The sequence below is a fragment of the Erithacus rubecula genome, assembly GCF_903797595.1.
Source record: "Erithacus rubecula genome assembly, chromosome: 3".
Lineage (NCBI taxonomy): Eukaryota > Metazoa > Chordata > Aves > Passeriformes > Muscicapidae > Erithacus > Erithacus rubecula.
Window position 1 is genome coordinate 73,806,436 of NC_136689.1, and position 25,243 is coordinate 73,831,678.

Consider the following 25,243-nt stretch of genomic DNA (forward strand, 5'->3'; position numbering starts at 1 on the left):
TTTCCACAGGAGAATAAAAAATAGGGAGATAAACCTTGTACACACTGAGGTGTCAGATCAGTGCAGAACTTCTGAGAAACTATATATGCAAAAGTCTTTAAGTGTGGGGACTATCCAGAATCACATAATCATAGAAAGGTTTTGGTTGGAAGGGACCTTAAATATGAATAAGCTCCAAATCAGTTGCCATGGGCAGGGACACCTTTTACTACACCAGGTTGCTTAAAGACCCCCCAGCCTGACTCAACATTTACAGGAATGGAGCATCCACAACATCTGTTGGCAACGTTCTAGTGTCACCACCCTCACAGGAAATAATTTCTTACTAATACCAAACATAAACCTACTGTCTTTTAGATGAAAACCATTCTCTCTTGTCCTGTTAATACATGCTCTTGTAAAATGTCCATCTCCACCTTTCTTGTAGGGTCCCTTTAGATGCTGGAAAGTTCTATAAGACCCTCCCAGAGCCTTCTCTTCTCCAGGCTGTGAACCCCAGCTGTCCTAGTCTGTGCTCATAGGAGAGGTGCTTCAGCCTTTTGATCATCTTTTTGGCCCCCCTCTGGATGCACTACAACAGGTCCATGGTCACATATTTTGGCCTCCAGAGCTGGATGTTGCATTCCAGGTCTTATAGGAGCAGAGTGCATTGGTAGAATCACCTCCATCGACCTGCTAGCCACACTTTCTTTAATGCAGCAGGCGAATCTTGCCTGCTCACACACAGCTTTTCATCCATGAGATTGCCCAAGTCCTTCTGCACAGGGCTGCTCTCAGTCCATTCCAGTCCAAAAGATGTCTACAGAGGGACAACAGAGCATCTGCCCCATGAACTTCTTTATCACCTGTGTCAGGAGAATACTCATAAGGCCCAAAGGCTTATAAACACAAAGTTACTTCAGTTTTTCTGAGGAAGATCTCATACGTTATTTCCTAATCTGGTGATTTTAGACATTATTCTACCCTTTAATCCTGACCTACCAGTTCTTGTCTGGCTCATCACCAGTTCCCCATGCTTTCCGATTTATCCCTTACACAAACAGCAACCAAAGTTACTTCTGTTCAGAAAGCAGTGTACACATACATGAATATATATGACACATCTGCATTGTTCTGAAAAAGAAAAAAAATGTGCCTTTAGTCTTCAATAGATACAAAAAAGTTTAGAGCATAACCCATTACCTGATACTTTTGCATTGAATATACTTCCATAATGAATCATTCCTGAAGTGAAATATCCAATAAAAAGTCTTTCACTGAATAAGAATGTTTATAAAAAAGAGTAAATATAAGTAAAAGTCTCATTGTTCTTGCCAACAGTGAATATAATTCTAAAAATAATTTCAGTGGCTTCCAAACTACTGCACAAATGACTCTACACTGAGAGCCTTTATAATATTTGTAGCAGGTAGAACAATATTCTTTCTGCACCACAAAACACTATTCAAAGCTGGTTTTCCTGCTTTGCTGGTTTTGACAAGAGAGCCATGAAAAAGATTTGCAAGACAATACACAAAATCAGAGAACTGCAAAGTTATTTCAGTATCCCTAATTAAAATGCAGAGTTGGAAAGGCAAGGACTGTCAATGCTTTCTTCACAGAACTTGACTATCTATCATCTGAAAAAAAAAAAAAGCCTTATTATAGCAAAAGTCAACTGGATAATTGCAAGTACCTCCAGCACCTGAATAATAAAATATTTAATGTATATTTCATATGAAAAATATACTCAATTATTCTATTATTTCTCGTAAATCTACACAAGAAAACAAGGTTTAACTTTCAAATTAAAGGACTCATCTAAAGCACAAAAACACACTGAAACTGTTATAACATATGGAAACTTGGTGAGGTCCAATGCGAAGTCCATGCACTGAAAGCAGTTTGGCACATACTCCTTAAAGGAAAAAGCCTAAAGATTTCTCAGTTGTACTGCCTTAACAGCCAAACATATTCCCATGGTGCTTGCTCATAACAGCATTATCACGAGCTTTTATGTTTAGCTATTGCTCCAGGTAAGCCTGTGAACATCCCAAGGGATGGCACATTCTTCATGGCTGTGGAGAGTAGACAGCTGCAAACTTCTCTCTGTGCAGCACAAGTCATTGCACAAGTCTGGGTAGCTGTATTGGAGCTATATTGGAGCAAATCTGCTGTCTGTAGCTCCATTTTTGCTGCCTAGCCCCTTGCCATGAAATTGGAAAGGAGTTAGGCAAAGTTTAGCAATGTAAGTTTCAAATCAAAAGACAGAAAAATGGTAAAGTTTTAGAGAGTCATACAGAGCAACAGAATTACATTTGTCTTAAAATGGGTGAAGGCCTTCAGCCAGGTTCCATAGTGAATATCACAAATATGTTTACATATTCGTGAGTAATAATAGTAGGTTCAGAGGATGTCTATATTATTGTGTTCCCCACTGTACTCCGAGGTTAATATACAATTTACACACGAACCTCACTTTTCAAAAGATATACTGCTAAATCATTATCAATAGAATTAAATGTTATGAACAATCTTCAGAAATAAATGAATAGATCAATAAGTAGTTTCTGGGAAAAAAAAGAATTACAGTTTATGTTCATTTGAAAAGATGATTCTATTGCCATTAATCATGAGATTCTTTTTCTCTCTGCATGGCTATCAATGAACAGCAAAGGAAACAGAGACACTGCAAACATCCATGTGGACAAGTGGACCAAAGTAAAGCTGAATCTCTCTGACTAGGCTTCCCCTCTTTATGAAAAGGATAAAATAATACCTTTATATGACTATAAAATAATTCTTACCTCTAAATATTGTAAAAAAAAATCTTGTACTCATTCTATTTCTTCCTTAGTAGTGCCATGAGTTGTTGAAGAATAAACACAGCACTACAGGAAAGCAGAAAACTCTTAATTCCTTGTGAACCCTTTGTAACATGATTTTTAGAGTACTTAAAAACAGATCATACTTTTTTTGTCATCAAAGTGGATAAACCTACAGTAAAATTGTTTTAAGTAAAAAGGGTCAAGGAGTTGATATTGCTAAGCTCTTGCAAATGCAAGGAGCAAGCAGAAAAGAGCTAAATAATAATGAAAAAGTCATTTTTTCCTTCAGTCTTGAAGATATAGCAAAGTCCAAATCACTGGCTACTGTACAGTTTGTTTAGGAATATTCTCCTGCCACATTCTTCACACTTGCATTATCCCAGTTACTTCTTTATACAGTAAGAAAAATTATTAAGAAGGAGAGACCTTAATGCTGTAGTACTCACAACAGTCTGGAACAATTATTGCCCTCTTTTCATTTTGAAATGTTGCTACCCTCAATCTCTATACCATAAACCACGAAATTTTTCTTATACTTTATTGGACAGAGAAAACTAACGAGGTTCACTCAGACCTTCTTCAGGTCTTCTCTATCCACAGAAAATGCTTAATTAAAGTACTTTTCAATCTGGCACAATATTTTTGTTGAGTTTTTTAATGTGCAAAAAAAGCAACAGAATAACTAACTTTTTATAAGAGAAGAAAACCTGCAGACTGTGTACTCAGCCTGGACTTTATTGTTCCAGTTTTTGTTTCTATGAGAGTGAGACAGGATAGTTCCCATGCAAGAAAGACTTGTGGTTATGTGAGGTGGGTTAACCTTGGCTGGAAGCAGGTACACACCAAACCACTCAGCAACTCCTTTTCCTCAACTGAAAAGGGAAATATATATATATATATATATATATATATATATAAAGGTTTGTAAATTGAGATAAGGACAGGAAATGATCACTCACAAATTACTGTCATGGGCAAAAACTGACTCTGCTTGGGGAAATTAATTGAATTTATCAGCAATCAAATCAGAGTGGGATAACAGAAGTATAAATAAATCTTAAAACACATTCCTCCCACCCTCTCTTCTTCTCAGGCTCATCTTCTCTCCTGAATCTCTCTACCTCCTTTTCCCAAGTGGGGCAGAGGGACAGGGAATGGGGGCTGCAGTCAGTTCATCACACATTGCCTGGTCCACTTCCCTCTGACAAGGGACAGTCTTCTACAAACTCCAGCGTGGATTCCTTCCACAGTGTGCAGCCCTCCAGGAATAGAATGCCCCAGTGTGGGACCCCCACAGGGACACAGATTCTGCTGGAACACTTGTTACAGCATGGATCCCTCTCCACTGGGTCACAGGTGGAGCCTGTGCATGAGCCTGATGCAGCACAGGCTTTCCACAGGGTCACAATGTCCTTCAGGCACACCCACCTCTTTCTGTGTGGACTCCTCCATGGGCTGCAGGTGGATCTCTGCTCCCTCATGGACCTCCAGGGGCTGCAGGGGCACAGCTGCCTAGACAGGGTCTGCACCATAAGCTTCAGGAGAATCTCAGCCCAGGTGGCTGGAGCACCTTCCCCTTTCTTCTCCATTGATCTGGGTGTCTGCAGATCTATTTCTCCCACATATTCCCACTCTTCCAGCTGCTGTTGTGCAGAATTTTTTTTTTCTTAAATCACAGAGGGGCTACTAGCATCACTGATGTTCCTGGTTTGTCTTGGATCTGGCTGGCATTGGCTTCATTGAACAGGGGAAGCTTTTGGTGTCTTCTCATAGAAGCCACCCCTGTAATCATCCACTATCAAAACCTTGCATGAAAGCCGGATACAGTACAAACCATTATTGTGAAAAAAAAGGTTGAATGTCTTACCTTTCATCTGAAATATGTAGTGACCATGGATAAGCTAGTATTTTGCCATTCTACAGGCTCTGGTAACTTATCATGTACCTGAACCCTCTAAGACTGAACAGGTTAATTAATGTCCATGTGCCTCTCCTTGTTTTAGGAACAAGTACACACTGAAATGTAGAGAACATATCTCCATTCTTCTTTCAAACTTTTTATGTATAGCAAATATTTGAAGCAATAAAAAATTTGAAGAAATTTTGAAAGTACTAGCTTGAGAAAATTTACAAACCTTTTAGAAAAGCTCAGCTTTCATTCTTTGCAATTGAAGATAAGCATTTGAAATATATATTTTTTTTGTTGCTTTAATTTGAAGAACTTCTATTTAAATATCCTGACTTAAGAGAAAAGAGTGCCAAGCTATGCTAAGAAAGCACTGATTGTCCAATATTCACTGCTGCTGGCTTATGCACACTACACCATCAATTCCACTTCATTCTAGCAGAATGTTAATGACAACTGCTACAGCTGCAGAGATGTTAAGGCTGAATGGCTTGTTGCAGGATTCAGATCCTCTACAGCAGTCAGCTGTGCCAACAGAACTATTCCTTGATCTAGAAAACTGACGTGCTACAGAAGTCTGTCTAGGAGATTTTTAAAAATTGATCTATGTATTTAAAGTATAGTCCTTTTGTTGAGTTTTACCTGCCATAGAGAAGAAAGGTTTAAACTTCCATCCCTTTTACCAGCATTTTATTGCTGCTTCCTATGATGGTCAGGATTATGAAGTAAGTTTGATTTTTTTTTTTTTTGACTACCTTGAAAACGCTGCTTGAAAGCCATTTAGTTAAATGATCCCACATCACTCCCACAGCATTATTCTAGTGAACCTGCCTGCTCATAGATTTGAGGTGTGTGTTCTTCAGTGGGTAAAAAAAAAAACTGGCTGGATGGCCAAGCCCAGTGAAATGCTGGCGAATGGATTTAAACCCATTGGTGGCCAGTCACAAGAGGTGTTACCTAGGGCTCAGTATTAGGGCCATTCTTATTTAATATCTTCATCAATTATATGAATGAGAGCATCAAGTGCACATGAACATCTAAAAAATATAGTGCTTAGAGCTACCCTATTTCAAAATTATCATGTCAATATTTACCTCCTGAAATAGCTGAAAATAATCCTTTGGTCACAACTGAAAGTGTTGTACTCTTTAATTTTATATATTTATTATTTTCCTCAAAATGGTCATTAATTGTAAATTTACTTGAAAGTAAAATTTAAACATGCACAGAAGGACACATGCAAGCTAAATTAAAGAACAGAACACACATCTGTTAAGAATGTTAATTGAAATTATTCCCTTAAAATAATGCTGAACTGTTTATACTTGAGACTTTAGATTTTTTTGCCTTTTTAATAAAAAAAATAAAAGTAGGTATATTCACAAATCTGGTAACAAGCCTAAGGAAAGAATTATTTTCTTTTTCTCTCTTCTTCTTGAGTCTGTAGCAGAAGAACAAGATCTGACAGAAAAGATTGAAATCTGTGTGAAAACAGACTTCATAAATAGTCTCACTAAATGTCATTTATGACTGAAGTGCAAAGATACAGATGGAGCCTCATTTTACTGGAACAAGACAATGTCATCTATACAATTTTTATGGCTTAACCCCAACCAGAAAAAAAACCCACACAAGCTGTGTGGGGGAAGGATTCAGAAGGATAAAGATGAGAACACTCATGAGTTGAGATATAGACAGCTTAAAAAGTAAAGCAAAAGCCACACACACAGAAATGAATTTATTGACCCCTTCCAATGGGCAGGTGGGGGTTCAGCTGTTTCCAGGAGAGCAGGGTCCCCTCACATACAGCTGTGATTCGGGAAGGCAAGCATCATCACTCCATACATCCCTCACTTCCTTCCTCTCCTCCAGCTTTATGTCCTGAACATGATAGTTCTGCAATAATTCTTGGGCTAGTTGGGGTCAGCTGTCCTGCCCGTGTTTCCCCCCAGATTCTTATTACACCAAACTTCCTCACTGGCAGGGTATGACAAGAAACACAAAAGGCTTTGATTCTGTGTAAGCCCTGCTTAGCAATAACAAAAACATATCTTTATTATCAACTCTGTTTCCAGAAAAAAATTCAAAAAGATGCCCCCCTACTAGCTACTATGAGGAAAACTAACTCCATCCCAGCCAAAACCAGCACAACAATATAATGTGTTCTGCTAGCCTGTCTTTTGAAATCATAAGATCACATAACAGTTTGGCTTGGAAGGGACCTTAAAGATCATCTTATCCCAATTCCCCTGCCATGGGCAGGGATACCTTCCACTAGACCAGGTTGGTCCGAGTCCCATCTGACCCAGTCTTTAAATTTCAGGGATGGGTTATCCTCCACTTTTCAGAGCAGCCTCTCAAGTTCTACTGCTTTGGTACAATGGATTATTTTAAAATACTTGGGTACAAGTAATTAATACATAGTGGTCAGATCATAGAAATGCATTTTTTCTGCTCAAGTCATTTCTCAAAGGATAGACTGTGAAATTTAAAATAAATTTCTAACTTAATAAGCTTTATTACTTTTAAACATATTAATAGATATAATTTCAGAGAGTTCTGTAGAAACTAAAGCACACATAACTGCTAGAATGTAAAGTTTAAACTTTCAACCATTATAAAGATCATGATCCTTCATCAAAGTAAATATTTGTTCTTTGCAATTACATAAAAAAGAGCAGGAAATATATTGACTCTTTCAGAACACAAATAGCTGTGAACAATATTGAACTTTTTACCAACTCTACTGTTTTCCAGCTGCTTATCTACATGGCATGATTTTTAGGGGCTTAATAATTATATGTTACTGTGAGAGAAAAAGAAAGAGAGCGCTTGTCTTACTGAAAAGGCATAGTTTTTCCTCTTTATTCAGATCTTTAAAGAAATAAACACTGCAACTTGTTATCATCTGAAATTCTGCAATTCCATCTGAAGAATTTCAACCACAATTATATAGACACAGGCTTTGTTTACATTTTCACAATACCATTCATTATTTTGAGGCCTTCATCCAAGTTAAGTACATACAATGAAAATGCCGCAGTAAGGATCTAAAAGTGTTTGGTTAACTCATCTTTGTTCCTGGAAAGGATAAGCAGCTTCCTTAGTGAACAAAACACTTAAAACACAATTTATTTTTTCTCAGAGAGATTTTTAATTATACCGTCCTCAAATTTTAAATAACAAAAGAAACTTGGAGACTTTTGTGTGGCTGCCATTTTTGACCCATCTCTCAGAAGGAGTAAACCCCCATGAACATTCTTAAGGAATCATTCTCTCAAGTTGCAAAGAAGTATTTGATCATCAATAATGAAGCCCAGTCTGTCACTCCAGCTGAGAACAAAGCTTTTCAAGCTTCAGAACAGCCACAGGGACATACTTCTTTTGAGGAGCAAATCCAAAGTGGCACTCAAGATTATATGTCTCCTGTGGGATACTGGTGATTGCTTTGGGGTTTTTTGCCTTTCTTTTTGCCTTTATTTTTCTTTCCTTCATCTTTCAGGGATGATGCACTTAAAAAGTTTTTTTTTAATTTATTTGTCTCCTTGTCTCATTGGGAATATAAAATCATGGGCTTTTTTTTTCCTCTTCCCTCTCTCTTTTCAAGCTAAGTCACGTAGTTTGAAGAGACTTTTATTTTGACTCAAAAAACCATGACCAAGTAGAACTGGTACCTTCGAGTGTAATGAAAGGATTTTCATAAGTAAAAGAAACAAAATATTTTATCTGTTTAAAGAGCAAGGTTGTGTATAAGTTAAGAGTAACAATACCACAAGAATAAACATGAAGGGTGCACTTGCACACAGAAAAAAGATTAATATCTAAAGACTGTGATTAAAAGATGTTCTTTAGCTGCATGGCAAGCCACAGCATGCAATAGGGGAAAAAAGAGCAAAATTTGGGGTGAATTTTATCTCTTATATGATTCCTTTGGTTTCAGTCATGTTACAGCAGAATAAATTCATGTCTCTTCAGCAGTCACTAATATCTCTAATGTAAATTCATTTTGAATTCTACTTTTAAGATTTACCTAGGAAATAAAGTAAGACAGAATTTTAATTTTTTTCATATAAAATGCACAATAATTCCACCCTTAATCTGGATTGTAAGAATTACTGTAAAATGAACCTTTATTTAAAATGAAAGATTATTGAGAAGGACTGTGGTAAAGCTACTTTACAGGCTGCTTGCTTGAACATAACAGAAGTCTGACTGCATCTCTCATGTCCTAAATCCTACCCTTGGCGACTATTCCCCCACATTCAGCAGAACTTTTCTGGTTCACATCAGTCAGAGACTTCAGCTCTCTCTTCACTTATTTCTCTGCATTTTCTGCTACCTTCAATTGAAAGCATATGGAAAAGGACAATTTTTCTAGTCATTAATTTTATAGTAAGAAAATATTTCAGCTGCAAGTGATTAACAGAAGGAATGAGTCAGTGTTGACATGCAACACTTTTAAATGTAACAGTAGTTGTGAACATACATAATCACAAAAATGAAACCAGACCCAGTGTTTCTACTGAGGCTTGAAATTTACTAAAAGATATGAAAGAAATTCTTTTGATAATTCCTCCCATTCATATGTCCTAACTGAGACATACAAGCTCTCCATTTGTATGCAAGATAAATTCAGATATATTCTTTACTGCTCATGCTCTCAACAGCAAAAAACCACCACACCACTTAACAAATCAAGAAAGAAAGAAAATAGTTGAACACATGACTTTTTTTTTTTTTTTAATTTACGCTTACCAAAACTTTTGAAACTGAAGTGGAAATATTTTTGAAGACCCTCCATCCTCATCCTTTAATAATCTCATCAATTATTGTATGTTCTCCAATCCAGAGCAGTTGTCATTTGGATAACTTCTTATTTATGACACATATGAACAATGAAGAGTAACTCAATAAAAGTGACAGAGGTACCTTAAATGTACACCAAGTGTCATACTTCTCAGGTTCTTTCTTTGGAGGACATGAGCCCTGGGAATGGATCAACTACATTTTCAGCACAATGCAATTGATTTTCTTTCAACATCTTTCTTTCAAGTTTTATCCCTTTCTTGCTGCTTCACATTCTGTCTCAGCACAGGTTCATATTAGCCTGCAGACTTCTCTTCAGGCTGTTGAGCACTTACAGTTTTTTTCCCTTTTCTTGCCCACACTTATAACTCCTACAAGAGGATAAACTTCACCCAGGCCCTCATTTGAGCACATCTAAGAGCACATGGCACCCTTGTCTTTCAACAGCTCTGTGAGTGCTCAGATTTGGAGCTTTTCTGTATTGGGTCCTGGGAGATGGCTGCCCAAAAAAGAAGCTTCTCATGGGTAGACTCTGCTCAGGAGTGACAAGAAAAACGAGACATCAAGGGTTTTCATCCTGTGGTAGCGTAATTGGAGAATTCATGCAGTTACCACTGTGTAATAAGTGATTGAGACAATGATGAGCCCCTAATGCATTCAGGACATAGTAGACTTAAATGATCCTCCACCTTGAGTTTGTATGGCAGGGTGTCACCTGTGGAGGCAGCCTTGGTGATAAATTTTATATTTCTGGATCCTTGGACCTGCAAAGTCAGTCTAGGGATCTCCTATTTCACAAAATACATGGCAACACTTTCCAGGACTTCATCCTGCATTATTGCTAACTTGGTGGCTATAAGCAACTTTATAGTTTAAATTCATTTGGCAAGCAGAATGCTGCTACTTCTTGATTAATTTATTCAGGGAAGAAAGGGTCCCTAAACAATCTGTCCTCACACTGTAAAGTCATCGATCCCACTTGTAATCTCCTTAAGATGTCTCTCTGTTCAGCTATTCATATTTAATTCTCAGCAGATTCTGTTGACAGACACTCATCCTTACTCATCAAGTTCATGAGCCCTCTTAATCTGCACATATGTTTATTATGAACTTTGAGACGTTTCATAGACTTGGGGTTATTCATTATTGAAACGTAGAGTTAATTGGGCAGATCTTCTCAAATGCACAGGAGACAGGAGGGATTCCAATTGCAAAACTGAGTATTACACTTCTTGGTGATACTTTTTTCTCTATTCTTCAACTGGTAACAAAGAATACTATTTATCACGTGAGTTTTCTGAGATTTCTACAATTTCTAGAGATTAAACTTTACAGTGTAATTCACTGCATTTTATATAAATTCTTTCCTTCTATAAACCAACATTTTCCCCTGTTACTAACGTACTCAAAAGTGCTTTTCTTAAACCACAAATATCAGTTTGCAAAAAAAAAAAAATGACATCTTAAGATATCATGATGTTGCAAATGTCAGGATTTTTAATAGCCCTCCCTCTTTACTTGAGCCCACCCAAAATGGAAGAAACACATATTCTGTGAAAGATGTTATTTGGAAGCACCTCTCTTAGAATCAGTTCTTGAATATATGGGGTTTTTTTTGGGTTTCTATTTCCCTACAAAATAGTTCTCTCATGATAAATCTTGCAGCAGAAGCTGAAAGCAATTAAAAGCTATAGATCTATTTCCTATCATAAACTGTGACTTTTAAGGTGTCATAAATGGCAACAGGTGCAGTATTGATGCCATTTGGGTTTTGCCTTGTTTTTTTTTTTGTTTGGTTGTTTTTTTTTGTTTGGTTTTTTTTTTTTTTTTATGTTCTCTGTACTTTTCACACATATATTTGTAGCTCTGTAGCCTATTTTATTAGTTGTGGGTTTTCCCAGTAATTTTCCATGGCCTTTCCTGAGGCAGAAATATAAAACAAATTCCAGAGCTCCAAGCCCCAGGAGGTAAAAGGCCCCAAGGCTATGTTTGTTATTCCTGGGAGCCAAGGCTGAGAACAATTCTTGGAGATCCATTCTCATGGACAAAGTACAGCTAGTGATGAGGGGGCTCCAGAGAAGGGGCTTGACTTGGGGTGGGGGAGTTGCATCATCACTTGTGCTTCTAATTGTGCTAATAATATCAATTGTGCCAATTTCCTAAAACTTATAAAAATGTATTCACTCCTGGATGAGTGGTGGGCTTTTGTGGACATCTTTCCATAACTACTCTTGAAGGCCTTCAAATAGTTAAAGATCCATTCTTATATTATATTATTGAAATTATCTTGAGTTTCATTCCCAGGTTGGAGAAAAGACAACAGTATAAAAACAAAATATCAATACTTAGTTACCAGTCTTTTCAATTAACTGCCTCTTCTAATTCAGGATATGAGTATTAAATGTATTATGCCCTCAGCTAAAAGGGATCATGATTAAATTTAAATTGCTGAATTTTTTTATTTGCATATTCTCTGCAAAGTAAGTTCTTCTAAACAGTAAAAATCAATTTCTCAAAATAAAAATATCAAAGACAGATGCTTGATGAGCCTGTTTGAAATCAAACTAGGAGTCAGGGATGAAAAGGTCAGCTGCCTTGTCTGTTTTTAAATGTCTCAAGCAAGAAGGATTCTGTATTATTCCTTGAGAGATAAGTACATTGTCATTCAGACCTTTTCTTATTAACTCTGACTGTAATCTTATTTTATAATCCCTTAATTATAAAACTTACAGTCAACAAGGCAATGCCATGCATGTATAAAATCCTTCTAAAGACATTAGGGATCAATATTCCTTAATCCAGTGCCACCCCAGAGTGATTAATTATAACCATGTCTGTGTTCTGTCAAGAGCCAGTGGTAGGTACACATATTTATCCCATTTATAAACTAAGTAAACTTACCAGACTGATATAGAATGAAAGGCTTCATGCAAGTTTAAGACACATTTCCCACTGTGTGGTAATATCCCAGTGGGAAAGAAGAAAGGCTTTTCAGGATGGAAGCTCAGTGTTAGCCAAGTAAATTGAGCAACTGGCTCTTGCTGTAACAAAGATGAATCTTCAGACTTAAGAGAAACAATTTAAAATAACCAGGCTGTCTGTTACAGTAGGACAGAAAAGATTAAACTTCAGAAGGAAATGTTCTCTTGAAGTTCTAAAAGAATTCACAGGGGGACTGGTAGCATGAACTAACATGTTTCATTAAACAAGAGTAAGCTGAGCCAATCCTAGAAATCAGAAAAGTTAACTGAGGGCAAATTGCAAGTGTTATTACTAAGGGTATCTGGTAGAAACAGTCTTCTGGAAAAAGACTGAGGCTTCCAAGTAAGCTGAAAAAAATGGGAGCTAAGGTTTAAGGTTTGCACACATACTGGACTATGGTTCTTTTAAGAATCTGCACCAATGTGGAAAAGTGTTCCAAAAACAATCTAATATCAGGAATCTACTACAGTTAAGTGGAGATCATTGTCAAAATGCAACTGATCAAAACAATAAAAACAGATGTGAAAGTGTAGCATTAATCCCAGGAGGATGTCTCAGTTTACATGAGTCGCAGTAACAGTAGAATGTGACTATGAGAGGATTTCACATTAAAAATCTTTCGTACTCAAGCTTTCCATTAGTCTGAACAGTGCAAGAGGTAGGATGGAGGGGTAGTGAAATAAATTGTTCTAATATAGTTAATTCAATAGCTTTATGAAACCTTCTGAGAAAACAGATCTCTACTAATTTTGAAAAAGTTGAAATCTATTAACTTGTTCACTATAATTGTGGTCAGTCTTACAAAAAATATCTTTCTTCAAACACAAACTAGTCAATCCACTTGACAAAGGCTGCAAAAGTCACTTGGGGAATAAGATGCTCACACACTTTAGACCATACTATTTCTAGCACTTCAGGTGTTATTTCAATATCAGTTTATAACAGTTCTTGTCTGACTAGAAGATATTTGGAGAGCAGGAGCCATCTTTGTTGGTATCACAGAGTAGTGCAAACATTATCAGTGGGTTCCTTTAAGCACATAGTACGAGCAATAGCATCAGGGGATTTTTAAACTAATAATAATTATTCACACAAACAATTCCCCACCTGAAACAAAATGAGCCATTTAGACTGGAAAAATAAAGATTAAAGTTGTGAAACTGTATTTGAAAGCTTAAGTGTTTTAAGAGAAATTAAGCATTCTTATTTCCCTATTCATAATTCTGTGAGCACTTTCAAAATATTACTTTCAGTTAGTAAATCCAGATTTTGAACAATTTTCCTTTTAGCATCTTGTTGCATTTTTCCAACCAGGAAATAAAACTTGAGATAATTTTAGTAAGGAGGGAATATAAGAGTGGATCTTTAATTATTTGAATGTCTTCAGGAGCAGTTATGGAAAGAAGACCACAAAGACCACCCCACTCCCCTGCACTCCCCAGGGCTAAATATATTTTTATAGGTTTTAGGAAATTAGCATAATTGATAAAAAGGACAATTGATTAGGACTAAAAGTGGTGGTGCAGTTTCTCCCACCCCGCTGCCCCAGGTCAAGCCCCTTCTCTGGAGTCCCCTCATCACTAGCTATACTTTATCTATGAGAATGGATCTCCAAGAGTTGTTCTCAGCCTTGGCTCCCAGGAAGAACCAATATAGTTCTGGGGCCTTGTACCCCCTGGGGCTTGGAGCTCTGGAATTAGCTTTCTCTTTCTGCTTCAGGAAAGGCCATGGAAAATTACTGGGAAAACTAACCACTAATACAATAGGCAACAGAGCTAAAAACGTATGTGTGAAGAATACAGAGAATATATAAAAGAAAAAAAGTAAAAAACCAAATGGCATCAGTCTATTCTGAGTCTTAAATCTAGAAATTAATTACTAACTTGAAATACTGCTGTGTTCACAATGGTTAGCATGCTCCTATTGTCTGAGTCAAGAGAATTTGAAAATAATCACCACTCCCTTTTCCTTCTCTCTTGGCAACTGTTCAATATCACTCTAATAAAGTTGCATGAGAATTTGGCTTGGCACCACAGAGCCAATTGAAGATTCTGGCTAGTTGCTTTATTTAATTGGGAGATTTACCAAAATGTTGGGATGTTTTGTCAAAATTATTAAGACACAAGATCATTGGCATTTCAAAAAATTATCTTTGACTTTTAAGGACAACATGAATGAAAGACTGGGGATTTCTTTGACTGCCAATATGCGCATATAATTGGGTTGTCATGAGCTCAGTTCCTTCCTTAAGCAAGACAGGAATTTAAATAAAATTTACTGATTTCATTTACCTCTATAAGATTGTCCATTCAAATTTCACCTTGATGTTTCTTATGTATGTATGTCTCAATAAATACATCAAAGGACAGAAACCTTTGTGAAGAGAATTAAAGAAAATATACTATCCTTCATCAGTTGAGATCTTGATGTGCCATTTTAGTGCTAAGATTTACATGTGAATTGCAAAAGCTGTAGTTTATGAAACAAGAACCTCAGCATTTCATGGACTTGATGACTTCTCATTACTAAGAGACATGGTGATGAAGACAGGAAATTTTAGCGAGCAAATGGACAAATTAAAACATAATCAGCCAGCTTCGAATCATGATAAGGCTTGGACAGAGAAGACTACTGCTGTCTCCCTCTCATCTTTTAAACTGAATCACAATCACCTGACTGACACAGAGGGACGACAGAAAGACACCGTCCTGAAATTCGACTGAAATAAGACTGGGTTTTGACAGGCCAAACTCCTTTTTGTGTGTTGCACACCATGTGTGTTCTTAAATTATAAATTGTATACTTGCTTATGAGTTATACCTAGTAGTGTAAACACATGTTGAAAACAATTCACTTGACAGTTCTAATATTGGGAAGGATAATAATTACGAGGTGCCATATGAGCAATACATATATAGGGACAATGCGAATGGCTCAAATTGTGTCTGATTTAGATGGTATAAAATATAACTTAGACAAGACAAAGATATATGACACAAGACCACTGAGATTAGATTAATTTTTAGTTCCAAGTACTCATGGATTTAAATAAATTACCTTGTTTCTTCATGATTTGGGCTGCCCTGCATTAAAGGGTTTTTAATTCTGTATCTTTTCATGAAGACCGTTGAAATAATTAGATGTAGAAAACCTCTACATACTATAACATAAATGCTTTTTTTTTTTTCCATTATTTTGATCACTTCCCGGACCTCACTTTTAGCAAACCAGAATATTCTGCAGCAAGAAGATGCACAGTTTCATAAACATATTGTAAAGAAACACCTTTTTTTTTTTCTTTTTCTTTTTTCTTTTTTTTTTTTTTTTTTTTATGTGTATGTTTCTCCTGATTTTTCTCAGTTTCACTTACTGTCATATTTAAAAGCACAGTGGAGGGATTTTTTTTTTACAAGATACATAGATGGACACACATTATCTCTAAATGTGGATCAGATGCTCAGTAGGAAAATCTCTTTTGCATCAGGATGGAAGCTGATTATTTCAGTAACTGCGTGAGAAATTTGCTGCCTCATGGATCTCAGCTGGGCTCTGCTGCATAAGAACATAATTCCAAGTTATCTGAGACCTACTAAAACTATTATAGCACAAAATAACACTTCTTATATATTTTTAACATCACACTACTTACTGTGAGTCACTAATTCATGAGATTAGTTGAGTCCTAAGTAAGACTTCACTTGCTTAGGTGAAGCCATGGGTACAAACTATCCAACACCCAGCTTTTTTTCCTCCTGCCCCATTGCATCTGATATACCCAGCATCTGAAAGCTTATCCCTACATCACACAACCCTCCATCCACAAGAGGCTTCCATCTTCCCTTTCATATACTCTCAAATTTGCATATTTGGTGGCCTCCAAAGGTAAAGATCTTAAAACTGGACTCCACTAAGAAATGAGTTTTTCCTCTGACTCAGAGCAAATTTGTACTAAAGCAAATCTAGAAATTCATTTAACTTTGCAATTACTGTAATTTCAAGAATGTGCACATTATGGAATAAGGCTATAGTTCTGGACTTAGATTGAGACTTCTGTGAAATCTGATCTTTGCTAATATATTATGTGTCAAGCCTTAAGGTCATAATTTCAAAGATAAATCAGGTATGATTGCTAAACTTTCTACTATACCCATTTCTAGAAGTGTCCTTGTAAAATAACCAAACAAACATGCTCTTTTCATCCTGATATTTATTTTCTCTTTTTATGAAATGAATGATGACGTGTCAGTAAGAGGAGGGATGAATACCTGATTTAAACTGATTCACTTTACACAATTTACACACGACATAAAAAATAAAATACAAGATAATTTTTGACCTAGCAATACCAGATAAAAATCCAAAGATATTAGGAGTGAGGCTGATATTCTAGTTTCAGTGTCTACACTGCAGACAGCTGCCCAAACTACTTTTCAAGACAAATGGATGTGTTCAGTCACATAACCAAGTAAACAGTCCCAACCCACCCACCTCCCAACAGATTAATTATTCTAAAATTATGTGTATATGCAGATCCTATAAACAAAATCCAGACATTTCAGATGTGAAAATCTATGCTCCACCTCACTAAAGTTCCTGATCCTACTTAGAAGGGAAACATGGGAAAATTAACCCTAAAATAAACTTGATGTACACAGAAAAAAATAGTGGTTGAAGTAAAGTCAATTGGGAAGAACAGCTTATCAACAGCAAAATTTATTTGTTTTGCTGGTAGAGAACATCAAATTTAAATTATAATTTCCTGTGCTGAATACACTGGTACTGATTCTTCATTCTTCCCCTGCTTCCATAGTAGTGTCCTTGTATAGGCCAAGTGTACCTCTGATGCCTCAGACTCCACAAACCTACTGCTGTTATGGTTGATTCCTTCACAGCCTAAGAGTGCACAGTCCTTAATACAGGTTGGTGTCAATGATCAACAGCAGTAATATTTTCCACACCTCCTAAATTGCAAAGTTCTGGAAATCATCTCCATTGCAGTCAGCAGCATTTACTGCATCAAGGGCACTTAGCCATTCTCTTTCTCTGTGCCCCAACCCTTCCCTGCTGGTAACAAGGAAGCCTTTCTACCCTGTCACACTCCTCTCCTCCTTGCTCTATATTAACCCAGAGTGCAAGCTCTGGACAGTCACACTGCTTGACCCCCTGTGCCAAAGGCCCAGCCTCAGGGTTTTAGTTCCTGATGTATAATCCCTGTACTCAGCTCACCTCTGAGAGCACACTTAGCAGCAGAACTGACATCCTCCCTTGCTCTTTTTCCTTCCTTGTCTCCCCTACAGCTGTATCTGGCTTTCTGCCCTTTCACAGAAAAATGTGCCAAAGAGACCAAACACCTCGACTCAGAAATGTCACCAAAGAGAACTGGAAGCAGAGATCTCTGATCTCTTCAGACTATGACCAGAGCCTGAAACTTTATTGCAGCAACCCTTGATCTTTTACATAGTTCCCATTTCTTCTCAGTTGACTTCAGGGATGCCACTTATCTCTCTTGCTCCGATTTGTTTTAACACTGTCAGCACCTTGCTGACTCCTCCCCATACCAATGTTTGCCCAGTTGGACTTGCATTCTGACAGCAAGACCAAAATAGAAACCATTTCTACATTTTTCTCAGCTTTTCAATAAGCCACATGCACAAAAAACCATTAAATCATATTGATGTTTTTAACACTCCTCTTTCTACACACAATGACATTCATCACATTGTCATATGTGTAAGTGACCCTCATAATTGTCAATTGAACTGGAACACAACAAAAATACGGTAGAATGAATCAAATAAATCCTAGTAAAGTGATATAAATTACTACTTATAATTTACAATTTGTATGCAGTCAACAAGGAAAATTAATACTTATTTATCAAATTTGATTAGATGCCTCATAGCTGTAATTAAAGGTAAGTGTTTTGGATTTTAAATTTGTGCTCTTGTTAATTTTAAGAATCATTTATCAAGAAGGATATAAGTTAGCCTGTGAACTTTGAATATTCTCTAGGGTTTTCATGAAGATCAGAAATTTTGCTTGAGATTGTGGATCAGATCACCTCCCCCATCTATCTGTTTCACAATAAATGGATATGCATGCTCAATTTGAGTGCTAAACCATAGTAATTCTTTGTGAATTAAGCCCAGCATGCAGTTTAGCCCCACACAGCAATTCACTCTTTCTCCTACAGTGGGATTGGAGAGAAGAGGAAGGATAGCAATGACAAAGATTTATGGATTGAGACAGAGACACTTTAGTAGAGAAAGCAAAAGCCATGCACAAACAAAGCAAAACAAGGCATGCATTCACCACTTCCCATGGGCAGGGAGGTATTCAGCTAACCTGAGGAGCATCAGGTGTCACCGAGCTCAGGAGTTACTTGGGAAACCAAACACCATCCCTCAGAATTTCCTTCCAGCTGCACATGCTGGCCATGATGTCATGGAGCATGGTATTCCCTTGGGTCAGTTGGGGTCAGCTGTTCCATCTATGTGTGCCCTTGTGCACCCATAACCTACTTGCTGGTGGGCTGGTGGGAGAAGAAGGAAAGCACTTCAGCAATGCCTAAAATTTCCCTGTATTATCAAAACTGTTTTGGTCACAAATCCAAAAGACAGAACCATATGAGCTGCTATGAAAAACACTTATCACAGCCATAAATAAGCAGAGCATTTAACCAAATTTTTTATGTAGTATTTTTCGGGACTTGCAGCAGACATAGGCTCTTTTTAAACGGCCTCTAGAACCTTGTCTGGATACTTTTGGCATCTCATATCATGCCTGGTATGTGTAACCAGGCAATAAATAAGTTACAGGTGCTTAATCATTGCCATTTACAGCACAGCACTCTATCCAGCTCATGTCTCTGATTCTTACGAACCACTGAATACATGCCTAGCATAAATGCTTAGGAAAATCAGCATGAGTCCTATTCTATGAATGCAACAGCCTTTTCCAGACTGGAAGTGTAGCTTCAACAGTTTATTAGAAAAATTGCATGCACTTTACTCCTTGGTTCAAAGAGAATTAACATTTCTGCAAGTACTTTTAATTATGAGAATTTTGTAAACAGTGGCTTTAAAAATGTAATGTGAAATTTTCCCACCTTGATGAAAGCAATTTAAAAAATCCCTTATAGAACTCATCAGCTTACGTTTTTAATTGTGCAGAAAGCTTCTCTCTACAGAGATAATTATACAAAGCTATTTTGAAAAATATTAATAAATTGAAAACCAGCTTCAGATCTCCTACGAGATTTTTCAGTGTTCTGATGTAAGTCAGACCACTGTAAAGCTCTGAACAGAATTAACAGCCTTACTCTTTCATGTTTAACTCATCTCATCTATATTAAGGAAAATTGAAAGTGTCAACACAATGGCAATTAATGCCTATAATCATGTTAGAAGAGAAAGAAATTTAATTACTTCAGAACACCACTGAAAGTCTGGACTAGTGATCAGAAATCCTTAGTCATGTCAACATGTTTACACCATTTTCTGAAATTTAATTTTACATCCATACTGTTGCCCTGAACTATAGGGATGAAGCAACACACTGAACACTGATTCAGACAGCTTTATGCCATATTCAATTCTTCACATAACAAGCACAGGATATAAAAACAGTATTAATCAGCACAGTTTGGTTAACTGGAAATACTGGCTGATGCAGTGAAAAACTAGATCAGATATCACTAAACTGTTATCATTTAGCGTGACAGACCATTTTATGTTAGAATGTATATCTACATGTGTAAGTGTACTTACAGCTAAACTACAGATCAAAGTACAAGTGTTTCATGAACAATACTCACTGTCATGATCATAATAGCTTGTCATCAGAAGTTACCTTAAGCTCAGTTCAGAATTTATGCAAATTTCCTTGAACTAACTGCCACAGAAACAAGAAGTTTCAGAGTGTAACAGAGAACAGCATTAGTCCCCATGCCAAGTCAACCTGCTTACACCTTAACTATTAACTCTATTCAACCATACAGAGATGTCCTTCAGAGCCTAGCCCTGGAGTACATCTGCTGTGAAACAGAGTTTCATGCACAAACTTGATAAAGGTGTATATTCTCACCTTGTCCAGACTATTGATGGAAATATGAAACATGAAACTTGAGGATAGCCCTCAAGTTAAAATTCAGAGGAACTCCACTTACAACAGTGTTAGCCCCTTTCCTTCAGATTCAACCACTCAGCCAGCACTCTACCAAGCTACTAATCCAGCTGTCTACACTGTAACATCCCTCTCCGAATAGAGAGACACTCTGATGCTCTGATAAGCAGGGTTAAAAGCCTTTGAAGTCCTGGAAGAAAAAAAAAAAAAAAAAACACCACTCTCTTACATCCATAAACCCAGTTGCAAATTCTGACCTTGTAACAAAGGGTAGTCAGGTTAGTCTAGATTTATTTACCCTTAGTAAACTCATTCTGAGTATTACCCACCACCTTCACATGGCCAGTATGTGTTTTATTCACACAAAAATTTTACAAGGGATGAAGTGTGGTTGATCAGCCCCTACCTGGAGTTCCACTGACATTCCCACTTACCGTTTAATATGAGTGCAACATCTGTCTGTCAGTCATCAAGCGCCTGTCTTGGCTTCCATGACCAGTTGTAGTTGGTAGTAAATAACCTCCCAATGGCATGAGATGTCTATGTGACTTTCTCATTAATAACAATCTCAGGCCCTCTGCAGTCTCTCTACCACACCAAAAATATGAGCTTTAAATCTATGGCAAGCAGTAAGCTTTCTGTGATGCTGTGTCTGCTTAGTAGCTAGATGATTCTGTTCCCATCAAAAGAGGATCTCCAGGTTGGTGCCAATAGTCTGTTAAGGTCCAACTCTCCCATAGATCCTCCTTAGGAGAGCTTGTTCCTTTGTATGGCTATTATGACACAGTATCCATGCCTATAAGATCAGATCTCACATCAGAGAAGCCTTTCTCTTACTCCAGAAAATAAAAAGCTTCAAGCCTCTCTCATCTTGCAGGTCTCTTTCCCTAAGTCACTCAAACATAGCCTCTCTATATATGTCTTTATTTAGCTATGAAAAGAAGATCTTCCCAATGAGGGAAGAACTTATGCTCTTCTCTCTGTAAAGCTTCTATGAAGCCCCAGCCAGCCCTAATATTTTTTCTTCTAATAACACACAACCTGCTCATCAGCCCCCTGTAATATTTCACGGAATCATAGAATCATTTAGGTTTGAAAAGACTTTTAAGATCATCTCACCCCCACTTTTTCAGGTAGTAGCAGAGAGCCATAAGGTCTCCCCTGTGACTCCTTTGTTCCAAGGTACACGACCCCAGCTCCTTCTGCTGTTCCTGAGGAGGCTTATCCCCTAGAACCTTCATCAGCTCTGTTGCCCTTCTCTGGACAAGCTCTAGCACCTCAATGTCTTTCTTGCTGTGAGTGGCTCAGAAAGGAAGGATTTGAGGTTGAGCCTTTCCAGTACCAAGTACAGGGGGAAAATCACTGCTCTGGTCCTGCTGGCCATACTACTGCTGATAGATTACAGGGTGCCATTGGGCTTCTTGGCCAACTGGGCACGCTGGCTCATGTTCAGCTGGCTGTTGACCAGCACCTCCAAGACCTTTTCTTGCAGGGCATCTTTTCAGCCGCTCTTTCCCAAGTCTGTAGCATTTCTTGGGGTTGTTATGACCCAAGTGGGGGACAAATTTCCACCCAGCAATTCAGGGCTTTTACCACCACTCATTTACCGCAAGTCAGATCACTGTGTTCCACAAGCAGTCCTAGCTGCTCCAGATCCAGAGTCATCTTCTCATGACCCTCATCTGGATCAGAGTCTCTGATGTGCCCAGGTACCATCCCCAGACAGGAGACCATGCCCTCTGGACCATCACCACCTGAATTCCCACATAGCCTAGAGCAGTCTCCAGATGCTGCTGCCTATTATCTCTGGGTGTTCAGACCAGCCAGGTTGAGACCCTCTACCTCCCATACACTGTAGGCCCTTTCTGTACAGCAACCCAACAATCAGAAAACAGACCAAATAAACAAGGACTCACCAATTATGAAGGAGATAAAATCAATAAGGGATAAAAATCTGGAAAGTCCAAGTGCTGGATTCACACCTATGATGGATCAACACAGTACACAATTACAGACAGGAAGAGGAGTGTCTGGAGTGCAGCCCTGCAGAAAGGGATCTGGGGATGCAGCAGCAGCTCAGTGTGTCAGCAGTGCCAGTCCAGAAGGAAATTGCCATGAGATAAACCACCACAGGGGGAACTTAAGATAATGACATCTCTCCACCCACCTCACCTTTATTATTAAATAAAATCTGTTTTATTGACTTTGGTGTACTCTCTCATTTGCACCTTAATTGAGGCAAAGGCATCTCTCACTAATCTGGTCCTAACACACAGGAAGCATCCTACCCTTTCTAAAGCAATTGTCAGCCTTTCCTTGTCAGCACTTGGAGCGAGTTAGAATTCAATCAAATTTTCTAAATTCAAGTGTCTTGAGGTAACAGTTTACTGTTTGACCTACTTTCTTCAGAAGAGTTCAGATACACATTCTGCATTCACAGGAACATTTTCGGTCCACTAGTGTCAAGATATTGAACATTGCCTAAGGTCTCAGTTGAGCTCTGACCTTTCTAATTATTCATTCAAAAATGATGCATCAAAATCCATAGCAAAGGTCTACCAAGGCAGACCCACAGGAAATCCAATCCATTTCTCTCTGGAAGGATTTAATGTATGAAGCTTATGTGCTGTTCACAACTGAAATATAAGTCTGGTTGTGCTGGTTTTGGAAGGGGTAGAGTTAATTTTCTTCACAATAGCTAGTATGGGTTGATGCTTTGGACTTGTGCTGGGAACAAGGTTGATAATGCTCATATTTCCAATATTGTTAAGTAGTGCTTGCACAGAATCTTTTCTGCTACTTGCATTGCCCTGACAGTAAGGAGGCCAGGTGTGCACAGGGAGTTGAGAGGGGACAAATCTTGGACTCCTGAACAAAACTGACCCAAGGGATATTCCACACTATCATGCTCAGCATATAAATATGGGGGAAGGAAAGGGAAAGGGGAACTCTAGAAGTGATGACTTTTGTCTTCCCATCACTATTAAATGTCATGGAGCGGTGAATGCTTTCCTGGGGATGACTTAACACTTTGTTGCCCATGGTCAGTTGTGAAGGAAATCCTTCTTTTTCTTGGTTTCCTTTATTTGTGTGTGTGACTTTTGCTTCACTTATTAAACTGTCGTTATCTCAACCCACAAGTTCTCTCACTTTTACCCTTTTGATACTTTTCTGCATTCAGCTGAGGGGGAGCAAGCCTCTGTATCAGGCTTCATTGACAGCTTGGTTTAAAACATGATAACTCTGTATCTATGATTAGCTCAAAACAAGCTCTCTTTTATCTCTATAATCTATGTAAATATGTAATTCTCTTTCTCTGTAATCTATGAGATTCTCTGTCTCTTTAAAGCTGTAAAGTCTCAGGGTAAGGTATATCTCAAAGTATGGCTAGATAAAAATGATTGAATTTTCATCATTAGTTAAGACTTAGTCACTATCTTGTTTAAAGTAATTATGCATGCACACCCACAGCTACAAAGAATCAGTGCTTATTGCCAAGAGTGGGAGACCCACAGACTTCAGTTACTTCGGTGTAAAGTCCTCACTACACTAAAAATAGCTCATATTAAAATTATTTACTCCAATTTCCATCTTATAATGTAAATGTACTAAGGCATTCAGCTTGCTAACATTATGTTGCCACTGAAAGTAATTCTCACTAGCCGACACCATCTGTCTATGCCCAAATATTTTCGTTCCATTCAGGCTAGTTGAAAGTAACAGTAAAAACATTCTGGTAGGGAAAAGAAATGTGCTAAATGTGCTGATGCACATATATATCAAGACAAGCCATTTTAATACTGCTTTAGTCCATAGCCAAAAATTAATTTGCTGCTTTTGAAATTCAATTGAGGGAAAAGTGAAAAGTTCTTGTGAAAATCTGGAACAACAAAGGCAAAGGAAGAATTTCCATTTACTGACATATAGAAGTGTTAAGATCCTGATTCCAGTTACTTTAAAAGAAATCTTAGAGAAAGTAGAAATTAATTGCTACAGTAGTAGCTAACACTCATAGGATGCTTCTGTGTTAGCAACATTTATGTTTCAGACCTCATCTTCTATGAACTGAAAGAAAGAGTCATTTGGTTGAGTCTTTTTTTGGTTCTATTTGTCCCAATGACATTTTTAATGCTCTATACTTATTTATAGAACTTCATATTCTCTTCCATTCCACACGTTCCAAGTGATCCCCATTCACTGTTCAGCTTCTGCCCCTGTTCCCAGCTATCTTCTGTTTTCTACTAATGATTTTCATGAAGTAATACACAAAAAAGCACAAACAGAAGGTTGTCTCTGGGAAGCTAAACTACCTATGCTGGCATTTAAATCTAACTTTATTTGGCAGGGGAAGAATTTATATATGCTTCTTTAAAACTATTTACATCAAGAGTCTTAATATATCACTGAGGGAAGGACCAGATTCTCCCTCTGGAGCCATACAGACCCCAATAAAGTCTTTTCACTTGGTTTTGTTATCTGTATTGATTTCTGGTCTCAATCTCATTTAATTGCCTAGAAGACAAATAGCCTCAGTAACCAGAAGCTCTTTACATCAGTTGCTCTCTTACAAAGTCTCTTTTCTAGCTGGAACTAGAAAAATTATTTCACCTGCAATTTA